Raw genomic sequence first — 14,675 nt, forward strand, 5'->3', positions numbered from 1 at the left:
TCTGTCTCAGCCCTTTCCCTACATTTCAGAGCTGACTGCACCAAGAGCTCTCTCGTTTCCTGTGTTTTCGTTTCTTATCCCGCAGAAACCACAATTTCTTCCTGCTGTAAGAAGTAAAACTCATCGAGGTTGCGGCCTGCCACACCACATTTGTGTCAAAGCACAACACGTAGATCCTCCTTTGGTTTCTTCATGAATGAACCATGTTCCGATGCCAGCCTGCTCTTAGTTGGGCGTGACTGACCGTTCTTCTCACATATGGGAAACTTGAGATCGTGATTCAACCGATCCTTGCAGCTATTTCAACACTTGGAGCAGCACGTGTTGTATTTACTGCCATGCTCTTTGCTCAGAGGCAAAAAAAGTTTAGTCTTGTCCGTTTAACCCTTTCATGGAAGGAACTGTACAAAATAGAGAGTGCAGAGACGCACTACCTACCTCAAGTAGGCTGAGATGATGTCACATCATGTCTCTCTGAAGCAGACATTAATTAGGCAGCCAGTGTGAGAAATCAAACTCAAGATAATTAAGTCTTCTAATTTAAATGTCTTGTAACTTAAAGGTCCCAAAAGCCCAATTTAAAATGCTTAATAGGTTTTGCCCATATTCATGCGCTGTGTATGCAGCAATGTCATTTCTACATTTCATGTGGTATGTACTTTTTTTTTTTTGCAAGAGCACAGATATTGAGAAACAGCCTTACAGTGTCATTATGAGACTGAGGATAACAAACATGATTGAGTTTAACAAGTTGTTCAACCAGAAAATCAGAGAACCTTCAGTCTGACGTGAACTAATAATAAAGATATCAACCGTAACAAGGGTCATGTATATAAGAAGATTAATGGCAAATATAGAACTAGCATATTTTTGCTGTTTTGCTGTTGTCATATCTTCTTCATCTCTCTCATCTTCCATCTTAAAGCTCCCATGAGAAGTTTTTAAATGCTTATGAAACAGACCGGAATTAGTACTGATGCCTTTTTACGACCTACAACAGCAAACCAGACCATAAGTGAGAAGACTTTCTGTTGTTATGTTGTTATTTTTGGAGCCAAAACCACTGCCGCAGGGTAGGCGTCAGGCGAAGTGATTAACTGCAAGCTGCCAAAACAGACTATTTCGAATCATAGCAAACATTATCAATGAGCAATACATTTGAGGGTTACAAAATGGCAGGATGCCAAAACAAAAAAACACAGCTTAAAGATTTGAAGGACGAAATCAGCAAAGAGATATAGAGACGTATTGCTTTGTCCACAGAGGGGGCCAAAATTTACACAAAGCAAGCGTTCCTCACAGTAGGAGTTTTTAGTATTCATTAAACCATATTGTAATTTACAATGCCTGTAACAATGCAAAGACATAGGCGTCAGGCCACATGATTGACAGTATTCTGAAGGAAAAGCCGTTCTGATTGCTTTTCTCACAACAATATTCACAGAGAGTTATAGGCTTGACTGTTAAGATAAAGCAAGATGAAATGTTTGTGACAGAAAACACTATTTACATATGTACAGGACTGGATCAGCATATAGATAAGAGGTTTGACTTTGTCCAGAGGGGGCACCAAAATCAACACTAACAGAAAGTTCTTTACAAGAGCTTTAACTTTGCATTTAGTTTTTACTCCACCAAAGGAAACACCTCTCTACTGTGTCCTTTGTGGGAAGAGGTTGGATGTTGTCTGATTTTGGGCCCCAATTACATGTTCCTGAATATCATCTACACATGCAGAATTTCATTGTTATACCCCCTACAACTTCCCCTGGGATATAAGGGTCCAACAGTCTATTGTGTGTGTCAGTTCAGATTAATATAATGAGGTTAAAATACATAGCAGGCTCTGACAGAGACATACACACCAGTCTTCACTTGTATTCTGAAACCAGCAGTGTACTTTTAATTTCTGGTGTTCTTTTGTCGCAGTATCAACTTATTGTATAAACATAAAGTTTAATAAAAATTACACTTAAATCTCTTTATCTCTCAAGCATGTTTTCATGTTAGCCAAGTTAGAGCATTAATGTAATTTGGGAATCCTTAATCTTGCATAAAGTGTATTAAGAAATGTGAATTTTTTACTAGAGATCTACTTTTTTGCTGTCTTTGGAGATTTTAGCATCTTTTCAGTTTTTACCAGCAGTGGGACTTAATTGGCCGACATCACACCACCTGTTCTAGTTGAGCTTTGGTCACATGATAGTTCTATAGATTTGTTATATTCACAACACGTGTTTTTGATTATTATGCTTTTAGTTGTCACAGAAAACCCAGTCTGTTTATTTCTGTTGTACTTAACCCATTAATGTATATGACTTACCTCCGTTGAACCAAGTAAAAAGTTCTCAAAACACGTCATTTTGACCAGTAAATTAGACTATTTTGCATTTAGTATGGTAAATAAGTCATTTTCAGAGTAATTATTTTCATTTCTAAAAGTATTTTAGACCTCATAATGGAAGAAGTTCCTCCGGGGATGTCTTCTTTTTGTCCCCAAGGTGACCCAAGAATAGCAATCAAGTACCGGACAGAAAAAAAAATCCAGCTTTCTATAAGGAAATTAATGCATGTCCTCGAACAATCTTGAGCAATTTCATGCCTATAGGACTTAACAAACAGTCATTTCAATGTGACGCACTGAGTGAGGGGGTAAAGATGGAAAGTCCTGGTTTACAGTCAACTGCTGTGCCATTATTACCCTTAGACACTTGCCATTGTCTGTGGATTTTGAAGTACACTCAAGATGCTTGTGTCGAAGAAAATAAATCTCTCCCTGATCACAACATGAAGCAGCGTTTGGCCTGATCCCGTCCTGCAGCTCAGATCTATGAGGAACCTAATTTGCCCTTCAATTCCATATACAATTGATCTATTATGGGATTATCTGACCTTGTAATTGGGCTCAGTATTGTATCAAGTATTTCTGATTCAAGTGCTCAGATATGCAATCCATTACAGCAACCTTTTCCTTCTTGTGCAGCATAAAAAAAAGAAGAAAAGGTAATCTTGCATGATTTACTGGAGTGTTTCAGGATCATACTATCGAACCATCAGACTCCACACAGCAGCACTTTCACATGGATTGCCCTCACTGCTGTTTTTTATTTTCAGGAAGTCAACCTTTTTCAACGTGCTGACAAAGAGTCAGGCTGCAGCAGAAAATTTCCCCTTCTGCACCATTGACCCAAATGAAAGCAGAGTGCCCATTCCAGATGAACGCTATGATTTCCTCTGCCAATTCCACAAACCTGCCAGGTATGGGGTCTCGCCGTTCTCCTATTATTCACACTTCAGGTCTGTAGTCTCTGCTGCTCCTCCTGCTATAGGTATGAGAAAACATATAACAATGTTGTTGACATGTAGCTGCCAGTTCTGGGTGATGCGTGATTGCTGCTCCTCTCTAAGGGAGAACTCTGCAACATCTGAATCTTCAACACCTGGTTATCATACTCATTTACAGAGGCTGTTAAAGCAGGTTGGATTCAGATTTGCTGTGCTATACTGACAAATTACTGGCAAGATTTGCCTATTTGACTGACGAGTGTTGATATGTTGAATAAAAGAACATTTCAGTCATGAATTTCAGTCACAAGAACTAAGAACCACTTTAAAAAGATCAAAATAGGTTGTGGCCTTTTTATATTGGATACTATATCGTCTATATGTGGACTTAAACACATGTAAAACAGATCTCACTACTATACACAAAAATATAAAACCATTAAAAAAATTGAAATATCTTGCAATAAAATGCAGTGTATTTTTCTGGTTCAATACTAACAGAGCCAATCAATCAATCAATCAATCAATCAATCAATCAATCAATCAATCAATCAATCAATCAATCAATCAATCAATCAATCAATCAATCAGACTTTATTTATAAAGTGCTTTTTATACAATGACATTGTAACACAAAGTGCTGTACATAAAAACAACCTGAAATAGAATAAATTAAGAAAAAGGTCCCGGTCCCGACCTCAAACCCACCTACAATCCTAAGGTTAAGAACACAATATATGCAACAATAGTAATAAAAACAATAAAAATAAAATAAATTAATTAAACATTTCTAAAAAGTTGCTGAACAAACTGAGGAGAAACTCTCATGATATCTAAATGAGGAAACACTAGAAGTAAAATAAGATGTGGAAACTCAACACAGGAAATTAAAATTACCAAAATAAAATACATTTCTAAGATAATAAAACACTAAAATATTAAACCATTAAAAGAACATAAGATGCTATACTTAAAATAAATAAATAAGTACATAAATAAATAAAGTAGAATAAAAGTGACTGAAATTTGATCTAGATAATAAATAAATAAAATGTTAAGAATAAAACTCAGCTAAAAGCGAGTCTAAAAAGGTAGGTCTTGGGGTTGCTTTTAAAAATATTTATGCTCTATGGGGAAGTATCCAAATAAAATTGTCAATACATTGATCATAAAAAATATTACCTGGGTTACATCTTATCCTGTTCTTCCACAGACCCCGCCATCATCCAAAGCTTTTAAAAATGTATAAACGGACCACGCCAGACAGGGTGAAATGTTCCCCTAATTATCAAGAACATGCACCATCGAACCGTTTTAGACATACAAACAGGCACCCTCCTGTTGCTGAATATTCTATAAGATCAACCAGAGTATTTTCGAAGGACAGCAGAACCAGACAAGCTCAGCATCCACTTCTGTTTGAGTGGTAAAGAACTACAGTGTCAGGCTGCTATAGCAAAGCAAAGGGAGATTAAACTGTTTCTATAGATTTACATCTTAAGGCAGAACATGTCAGCTTGAAGCTGAGAGTGAGAGAAAAGATAAGGCAGGCAGGGAGCACTGGGGGATGGACTATCACAAAATTTTTTAATGGGGTTGTTTACATTAGGAAAAATATAACGATAAGGGATAGCATCAGCCTTTTCTTTCAAAACGCCCGCTTTCATTTAGTAGTCTTTTTAGCTGAGAACCCATAGGACACATTTTGAGGTTCTAACTACTGCTGGTCTTAAATGACATTCAATTGAAAATAAGGTCTGGTTTGTCAGACACATTGATCAGCAATCTCTTCAAATATATATTTTATGCTCATGCTGTTTTCTCTCATGCATAAACTAAAAACTCCCTAAAATTTTCTGAGGTGGCTACATGTGTGAATGCAAACGGCTGAAATTTTCACCTGGACTTCCCCCAGATTTTCCCTGCTAACTACAAAGTAAACTTTCTGCAAGAGCATTGATGACTCTGATACCAAGCAGTGCACAACTAGCGTGATGTTGGGACACATAATGAAGCTTTTTCATGCTCCTTCTGCTCACAAGTATGTTTTTCCATTCATATACTGGTACAATGAATAGGTCCAATTACATGTAGCAATCATATAAAAGGAAAAAAGGGTTAAATAGTGTCCGAATCTGGATGTCTTGACCCTCTTGTTAGACATGGAAAACTTCACGTTGTGAGGAACATGTGAATAACACATTTTCAGGGGTGCATGTGTGAAAAAGAGTTGAATCTTCACTTTGAGCCAAACATTTAAAAACTGCAACTTTCTTTAATAGAAACTGTTCTTTTCACTGTACAGTGTTCATGTTAGAGTTAAATAAATACTGTTTAAAGTCTTGCATCTTTTTTTGCAGCAAAGTCCCAGCCTTCCTCAACGTGGTTGACATCGCTGGTCTGGTTAAAGGTGCTCATGCTGGCCAAGGCCTGGGAAACGCCTTCCTGTCTCACATCAATGCCTGTGACAGCCTGTTTCACCTGACACGTGAGTCACAGGATGATGGTCGCTTCCTCTTATAGAACCCAAACAATACAAAAAAAAAAAAATCACACTTAACATACACGTGCTGTTATATTGTATATCAAATAGCTTCAGTAGCAACTTTTGTAGAGAAGGCCGAAGTTTTGTTTTAGCTTTTCAAGTAAAGCACCGCGAGTGGTGAGTTCCAAGATCAACATAAGAGTCAGGATGAATAAAATCCGAGCAAACCTCACATTCCTACTAGGAGGCTCTCAGAATGAGAATCACAGGAGTGGGAAAGTAAAAGAGTCTGTACCTTATTCAAGCTTCACACAATCAGCTGCATACTCAGAGGTTTGGAAACATAACAGAAGAGTCCAGAAGAAACACCACATGATATTATAATATGATACCTAATGCCACATCTAATCAAGTTTCAATGTAAATGAGGTACATTATTCATGAATATGTTATCATAATGTAAGTTTTTTATTTATGTCTATAACATTCCTCACAACAAGTACAATGATTAATTGATCTGCACTTGCAAATGAACTCCTCTGTCCCCTAGTGAGACAGGTTTCAGCTTCTGTCTATGTCTCTTCAAAGTCGCTGATATGGTTTTTGTCACACACAATTCCACTTCAAATTACAGCAACTGAACTGTACTGAAGGTTCTATTTAAAAAACAAACTTATGTTTACTGATTGTACGCTCTTATCAACTTTCCCTCAGTGTGAAAGAAGCTCTGATTAGAGAATGAATGGCTGGCATAAAAGTTTAAGATTGAAGCCATTTTAGAGTATTGTTTCAGAGTTATCCCCTTGTACCACTTGTAAGTTCCCTTTACCACAGTACAGGTTTCAAAGACTCTGTGGTTTGTAAAAAGTAGAAATAAGGCTACCCATATTTAGACTGAGCAATGGTTTATGGAGTGGGCATGTTGGGGAGTTATTAACACTAAAAAGGCCAAGGGGGTAATTTTGACTGTTTTCACATTTATATCTCATGTAACTTTGTTTAATTAAAGATTACAGAGCTGACGGTTCCTGACTTTTCCTAAAGTTGTATGATTACATATTTAATATGTAATTTATAAAAATTGCACTGAAGGCAACAATTATACTATAATTTTTCCCTACTTCGGCCACAGGCAATGATAATGACTCCTGCATTAGAATCATATATTTTCATGCATATGCCTCTTGGTTGGTTGGCAACTATCATTGGCATTTATGGTAAAGAGAAGAACAAAGAGAGAAAGATGACTGCTGAGGAAGCCTGACAGTTCCAGGAATTGGTCAGCACAGACCGGCGATCTATCTGAATAGGAAGTGGATAAAAGTGACGCGCCGAGGAAAGTTTCATATAAATATATGTATATTTCCATAAATATATAGTATATCTTTAAACAATGAACACATCATGCTCTATATTGAGTATTTATCAGAACAGATATTACAATTTGGAATCTGACTGTCAAAATGACCTCTCGTGGCCTTTCTAGTAGAAATGGAATTCTGGCCCTTCTAGTGTTAAGGGATCTGTTGTCAACTTAGTTTTTAATGTGTTCTGACCATAGACTGTAAAAAATATGGACGTAGTATCCGTGACGTCACCCATTTGTTTCTGAAGAGCTGTTTTGAGACCAATCGGCTGCGGCAGCCATATTGCTTCTGTCGAGCCAGTGTGACGTAAAGAGGCGGGCTTTGAGCCTCCTAGCTAACAGCTGCAGTGTTCCCACAGGCAGCTGTGCCTCTCATTGGAAGACTGGTAATCTCAATATCTTCGAAATTGCCAAATTAGAAAAAAATTCACCCCCCTCACAGTGAGAGGACATCGAGAAATTAGCTATTCAGACTACACTCATCTTTTGTACCAGGCTGTAAATATGTTTATTAATGCTGCAAAGATCGTCTTTTTCCCATTCATGTGTATGTGACTTCTGGTACTTCCGGAGCCAGCCTCAAGCGGATCCTCGATGAACTGCAGCTTTTAACACTTCCGCATTGACTCATATTTTGCCACTTGGTTCTGACACAAAAAAGGAAATGTTAATGCTGATTTTATTGTTTGGACTGTGAACAAATCAAGAATTTAAGAACGTAAAAAACTTTAATGGATTAAAGTGGATTTGTTGGGAACTATTTTCGGCTATGGATTAATATGAGTTTTGGTTCATCTGTGAGTATTTAAAGAAAGATATTTAATTTTGGATCAACTTTAGAGAACTACAGTTTCCATATGCATGGTAAAAAGGTTAGACTTTTTAGGGTCACAATGATTGATGGAAGTTATATGATTCAGTAGCAACACAGGAAGTAACTGTTAATGTTAAATTAATGAGATGTGTTTTGAGCAAGAAAACGTTGTTTTTTTTGTCTGTTGTTAGCATTTCTAGAATTAACATGTTTACTTTCCTGTCATATGCTCACTTTTTAAACTAAATATGCCCAGAGTGATTTTACATTCTAGGAACTTATTTAGGTCATAATCATTTTTAGAAGTATCATTATGAACATAGTTTAAAACACCCATAGGACTTTAATATGGGCTAAATGTATATACAAGATCCTCACCCAAAACCGCCTCTTTTGTTTCTACTCACACAAAGAAGACAAACATCCTCAACAATCAGAAATAGAAACACTTCTTCTTCTTCTTCTTCTTCTTGTGTGTGTGTGTTTACATCTCTCTGCTGTGGCATGCCATTGTTTCCACTCTGGAGAAGTCATTGGAAACAATGTGGTATGTTTCACAAGTTAACCATTAGACATAGCTGGTTTTGTTTTGTAATTATATCTATCTGTTGTCAGGCAGACTGCAATGCTGAAGACACTACTTTTATACGAGGTGATTATATGGTTGTGGGGGAGAGCACTTTTTCGTGTCTGGAGCAGTATGTTTTATTTTGTCTCAAAATTAGTATAAGAGTTTATAAAGATGCTGCAGAGAGATGCTGAGTGTTGGTAACATTGTCGTGCTGATTTGTTCTTAGAGCAAGTAATAAAGAAATCTAACTCCAACATCCACAAAGGTACTTAGGTAGTGATTATCACACCAGGATCTACCCAAATATATACATTTATCTGGCAGAGCTCCAACCGCTGAGATCTTTTATACATAAGTATAAAAAAAATACAAACCTTGGCTTATTAATTCTATTATTTAATCAAACTAACTCTCTACACTTCATTATTCACATTCAACAAAAGGACTCGTAAAATTTGAGGGACTGGATTTTCCTCGTTGTCTCATAATTCCCTCAGTATTTTCCAAATTCTGAATATTTTCGACCTCTAATGACTTTGAAAATCCTGTGTACCCAAGAGATTCGCTTTCTACAATACCTCCCAAAAACTATTAAGTTGCATCCTGTAAGCTGATTCTGTTGAACGACTGGTCTCATAATAAAACATTTTTGCAGGGTAAGTGTTCCCAGTTCTTCTGCAGTGACTGGAACGCGTCTGGATGGTCGCTGTCTGAGACAAGACACAGACATGTTCTCCTTCATCTGTTCTTCTGTTCCCCGCTAGTCGCTCTGCCAGCTCACCTGGCCTTATTCCCAGATGTTTGGTTTCCAGCAATTAGATGTTGAATGCTCTCACAGTGTCCCCGCATCACTTCAGGAAGGCACTGGTTCACTTCTAATGAAGACTTATTTACGGTCGCACGGCACTCAGTAAGAATGTAGCCTTGAGATACAGTGGTATGGCACATTTACTCTTCAGGGACCGGCTGTGGTTGTGGGCAGTCGGCTGGAAAGGAGCTGTTATTTTTGGTGTAACGTCTCCTCTCTTGCTGTGATATTCATGCTTTCAGCACCTGAATTCCTGGTTAAGTTTAATTTTCTCTTCCCCCTACTGCTCGGAGTACAAACACAAAAGTGATCTTTTTTTATGTAATAACATCAGTTGCTGTTAAGGAAACAAACCAAATCAATGACATGTTTTCTGTGATGTAAAAAGCAGGAAAGTAGCACAAGGCTGTATGTTTGCAGAGACAGAGACACAAAAAAGCATTAAATTGATGATCAGTTTATTGTGTAAGTTTTTTTCCCCAAAAAAATTCAAAGAGCCCAGCTTAAAGTGAGGTGAAGTGTGTGATTTAAAACATTTCTTTCCAAGTGATTAACAGTCATTCACTATCTGCTTCTTCTTTAATATTTACCCATGAAAAATACAACACTTTTGAATACAAGACAACACAACATAATACGAAACACTAGGTATGGCATGATGTGATACGTGCAAGACGTTAAATTAGGATACGTAGGATATATAGGATACGATATGATACAATATGATATTATATAATATTATGCGATATGTTATGATCAAGCGGCAACCTCCGGTCTAAAATATGAGTCAATGTGGAAGTGTTAAAAGCTGCAGTTCATCGAGGATCCGCTTGAGGCTGGCTCCGGAAGTACCGGAAGTCACATACACATGAATGGGGAAAAGAAGATCTTTACAGCATTAATAAACATGTTTACAGCCTGGTACAAAAGATGAGTGTAGTCTGAATAGCTAATTTCTCGATGTCCTCTCACTGTGAGGGGGGTGAATTTTTTTCTAATTCGGCAATTTCGAAGATATTGAGATTACCAGTCTTCCAATGAGAGGCACAGCTGCCTGCAGGAACACTGCAGCTGTTGGCTAGGAGGATCAAAGCCCGCCTCTTTACGTCACACTGGCTCGACAGAAGCAATATGGCTGCCGCAGCCGATTGGTCTCAAAACAGCTCTTCAGAAACAAATGGGTGACGTCACGGATACTATGACCATATTTTTTACAGTCTATGGTTATGATACAATACAATATGCAGAAAACGATACAATACGAAAGACCAAAACATGTTGAATGTACTTCTGTGGCTCTAATTACATTTACCTGGAGCTCGGTCATCCTAGCCTCTCATTGGTTGGTTCTGTGACATGTGATAGAGTGACAAGGAAGTGTTGTTATGCCGATCCAGGGTGGCTAAAGTAAAGTGCCCTTGAGAATGTTATCCGTCTCCATCCTGCTGATTCTTATTAATAGAGTGATCCAACTACCACACATTGAACCCTCACGTTACAATATGATACTCATGATGCGATACCCACGATACTATAAGATAAGCACAATGTGATATGATACGAAAAGGTATGATGTGATATGGTGCTATAGGATATGCTACCTACCATACCAGAGGTCAGTTGTTCTCAAAGTGGGGTCCGCGAACCATAGCGTGGGGGTCCATGAAATAATTTGAATACATTTCTAGTAAATTATAAAATTGTGCTGTTTCATTACAAAACAGCATACACCATTGTTATGATACCATTTGGTGACTCAAAGGGATATGTGAGTCTTGTTACTGTTAATTTTCTGAAAGCGTTTAAGATCAATTACTTGAAAAGTATAAATGCTGTCATGTTGAGTCCACAAGGAATGAAATGACCCTCTGTTTTAAAGTATACAAGTGGTATTTACTTGATTCAAATTGAAGTGTTATCTGTTTATCACTATGGCACAGGTCTGAAGTATTTGGTAGTAAGCATGTGCTTTAGTGATGGGAAGTTCGGCTCTTTTCAGAGAGCCGGCTCTTTTGACTCGGCTCCCAAAGAAGAGCCAGCTCTTTCAACTCCCGAACAGCTCTTAATTTAGAATCAGTTGTAGCCGTATATTTTACCTTAACTTTGCAAAAACTAATGGTTTGTGTGTTGAAAACCCCTTTTACGTAGTGTTTTTATGAGAAGCCTGATAATTGTCCAATTTTGTGCATTTATTCTGTTACAAAACCATTCTTACTTTTGTTAAGTATTTTAATTAAACTTTTTTATTGTACAAATTAACAAAAAACTGCAAACATATCCACAGAACAGAACCAGAACCAAACTCAAGCAAACAGAACCAGAACCAAACTCAATCAAACAGAACCAGAACCAAACTCAATCAAACAGAACCAGGGATTGTGATTAGGGTTATGATTAGGGTTAGGATTAGGGTTAGCATTAGGGTTAGGATTAGGATTAGGGTTAGGATTAGGATTAGGGTTAGGGTTAGGATTATGATTAGGGTTAAGATTAGGGTTAGGGTAAGGATTAGGGTTAGGGTTACAATTAGGGTTAGGATTAGGGTTAGGTTTATGATTAGGGTTAGGATTACAGTTAGGGTTAAAGTTAGGATTAGGGTTAGGATTAGGTTTAGGGTTAGGTTAAGGGTTAGGGTTATGATTAGGGTTAGGGTTAGGATTTGGGTTAGGGTTAGGTTTAGGGTTATGATTAGGGTTAGGGTTAGGATTAGGGTTAGGGTTATGGTTAGGGTTAGGTTTAGGGTAAGGGTTTGGGTTAGGATTAGGGTTAGGATTAGGGTTAGGATTTGGGTTAGGGTTAGGTTTAGGGTTATGATTAGTGTTAGGGTTAGGATTAGGGTTAGGGTTATGGTTAGGGTTAGGTTTAGGGTAAGGGTTTGGGTTAGGATTAGGGTTAGGATTAGGGTTAGGGTTATGATTAGGGTTAGGATTAGGGTTAGGGTTTGGGTTAGGATTAGGGTTAGGATTAGGGTTAGGGTTATGGTTAGGGTTAGGGTTAGGGTTAGGATTTGGGTTAGGGTTAGGTTAAGGGTTATGATTAGGGTTAGGATTAGGGTTAGGGTTAGGGTTAGGATTAGGGTTATGATTAGGGTTAGGATTAGGATTAGGGTTAGGGTTAGGGTTATGATTAGGGTTAGGGTTAGGGTTAGGTTTAGGGTTAGGGTTTGGGTTAGGATTAGGGTTAGGATTAGGGTTAGGGTTATGGTTAGGGTTAGGGTTAGGATTAGGGTTAGGGTTTGGGTTAGGGTTAGGGTTAGGATTAGGGTTATGATTAGGGTTAGGATTAGGATTAGGGTTAGGGTTAGGGTTATGATTAGGGTTAGGGTTAGGATTAGGGTTAGGGTTAGGGTTATGATTAGGGTTAGGATTAGGGTTAGGGTTAGGATTAGGGTTATGATTAGGGTTATGATTAGGGTTATGGTTAGGGTTAGGGTTAGGGTTAAGATTAGGGTTATGATTAGGGTTAGGGTTAGGATTAGGGTTAGGGTTAGGGTTAGGGTTAGGGTTATGGTTAGGGTTAGGGTTAGGGTTAGGGTTAGGATTAGGGTTATGATTAGGATTAGGATTAGGGTTAGGGTTAGGGTTAGGGTTAGGATTAGGATTAGGGTTAGGATTATGATTAGGGTTAGGATTAGGGTTAGGATTAGGATTAGGGTTAGGATTAGGATTAGGGTTAGGGTTAGGGTTAGGATTAGGATTAGGGTCTGGGTTAGGATTAGGGTTAGGGTTAGGGTTAGGATATAGGATTAGGGTTAGGGTTAGGGTTAGGGTTAGGGTTAGGGATAGGATTAGGGTTAGGGTTAGGGTTAGGGTTATGATTAGGGTTAGGATTAGGGTTAGGGTTAGGATTAGGGTTAGGGTTAGGGTTAGGGTTAAGGTTAAGGTTAGAACCAGAACCAAACTCATGCAAACGGAACTAGAACCAAACTGAAGCAAACCAAACCAGAACCGAGCCAGAACCGGGCCAGAACCGAACCAGAATCGTGCCAGAATCGTGCAGAACCAAACCAGAACCGAACCAGAACTGAACAAGAACCGACCCAGAACCGAACCAGAACCAGAACCAGAACCGAACAAGAATTAAAACCAGAACCGAACCAGAACCAAGTCTAGCAAACAGAACCAGAACCAAACTCATGCAAACAGAACCAGAACCAACTCAAGCAAACAGAACCAGAACCAAACTCAAGCAAACCTAACCAGAACCAAGCCAGAACCGAGCCAGAACCGAACCAGAACATAACCAGAACCGAACCAGAACTGAACAAGAACTGATTCAAAACCAACCCAGAACTGAACCAGAACCGAACTCAAGCAAACAAAACCAGAACCGAACAAGAATCAAAACCAGAACTGAACCAGAACCAAGTCTAGCAAACAGAACCAGAACCAAACTCAAGCAAACCTTACCAGAACCAAGCCAGAATCAAGCCAGAACCGAGCCAGAACCGAACCAGAACATAACCAGAACATAACCAGAACTGAACCAGAACTGATTCAGAACCGACCCAGAACTGAACCAGAACCGAACTCAAGCAAACAAAACCAGAACCGAACAAGAATCAAAACCAGAACCGAACCAGAACCAAGTCTAGCAAACAGAACCAGAACCGAACTCAAGCAAACAGAACCAGAACCAAACTTAAGCAAACAGAACCATAACCAAACTCAAGCAAATGGAACCAGAACCAACTCAAACAAACAGAACCAGAACCAACTCAAACAAACAGAACCAGAACCAGAACCAAACTCAAGCAAACAGAACCAGAACCAAACTCAAGCAAACAGAACCAGAACCATACTCAAGCAAACAGAACCAGAACCAAACTCAAGCAAATGGAACCAGAACCAACTCAAACAAACAGAACCAGAACCAGAACCAAACTCAAGCAAACAGAACCAGAACCAAACTCAAGCAAACAGAACCAAAACCAAACTCAAGCAAACAGAACACGAACCAAACTCAAGCAAACATTATTAATGTCCTCAGGTTGGCTTTGAGAAAAATCAGATGCCTCAGCTTGGACGGGTGATCCGATTTCTCCTCTCAGTGAGTATTTGCCCGGTCTTTGAGAAGAACCCTAACCCTCTCAGAAGGAACAGATGAAGCCACGATACACAGCCTCCCCTCCATCACCTGTATCCTCACATGCCGCATGGCCGCCATGCTGACCAATCAAAACAAAGTTCTGCTGTGAGCAGAGCTGGGGCTGAGCACTGTGAGAGCTAAGCAGCGAAAGGAAAAAACTGAAGCCGGCTCTCTCTCGTTGCAATCCGGCTCTTCTGATTCACTATAAAGCATCGGTTCTCAGAGCCGCAGCTTTTGATCATGACACATCACTAATGT

The 14,675-nt window shown here is 38.7% G+C and overlaps 1 protein-coding gene across 1 annotated transcript in view; it reads left to right on the top strand.

Annotated features, from left to right (window-relative positions):
• The first annotated feature begins 2,968 nt into the window (after nucleotides 1–2,968).
• The window catches only part of LOC117820239 (obg-like ATPase 1), a 47,200-nt gene continuing 35,493 nt past the window's right edge, over nucleotides 2,969–14,675 (top strand). Inside the window, exons 1-3 of the mRNA XM_034693957.1 lie at nucleotides 2,969–3,003; nucleotides 3,115–3,258; nucleotides 5,646–5,773. The gene's annotated coding sequence lies outside the window, so the exon portion shown is untranslated. The remainder of the gene's footprint in view (nucleotides 3,004–3,114; nucleotides 3,259–5,645; nucleotides 5,774–14,675) is intronic.

Source organism: Notolabrus celidotus, chromosome 10 (assembly GCF_009762535.1).
Source record: "Notolabrus celidotus isolate fNotCel1 chromosome 10, fNotCel1.pri, whole genome shotgun sequence".
Classification (NCBI taxonomy): domain Eukaryota; kingdom Metazoa; phylum Chordata; class Actinopteri; order Labriformes; family Labridae; genus Notolabrus; species Notolabrus celidotus.